A 551-nucleotide genomic window follows, 5' to 3' on the forward strand; every position below is an offset into this window, starting at 1 on the left:
CCTGCCTCGGCCTCCCAAAGTGCTGGGATTACAGGCGTGAGCCACTGCGCCCGGCCAGTAGTGTTTTTAAATTTCAAATTCCACTCACTCATTGCTGGTATATAGGAAAGTGATAGACTTTTGGATATTAAACTTGTATCCTGTAACCTTGCCATAATTGCTTGTTCACTTGGAGTGTTTCTAGTACTTGGTATGGAGTATGTGAATCCAATTTTATTTTATTTTACAAATAACTATCTGGTTATCACAATACCCTTATTTAAGTTATTTTTTTCTTCAGTGACTTGAGATATCATGTATAGTTTATACTAAATGTTCATATGTATTGCCATCTATTTTTATACTTTGTATTCTGTTCCATTCATTATGTGTCAGCAGCGTATAATTTTAATTATAAGGCCTTTATCATGCTATAATATTTGATAAAGCTCATCCCCTGCCCTCCATTCACACCACAATTATTGCTTTTTTAAGAGATGGGGTCTCACTGTATTGCCCAGGCCGATCTCAAACTCCTGGCCTCAAGCAATCCTCTCGCCTTAGCCTCCCAA

The sequence above is a fragment of the Colobus angolensis genome, unplaced genomic scaffold (genome assembly GCF_000951035.1).
Source record: "Colobus angolensis palliatus isolate OR3802 unplaced genomic scaffold, Cang.pa_1.0 Scaffold199, whole genome shotgun sequence".
NCBI lineage: Eukaryota > Metazoa > Chordata > Mammalia > Primates > Cercopithecidae > Colobus > Colobus angolensis.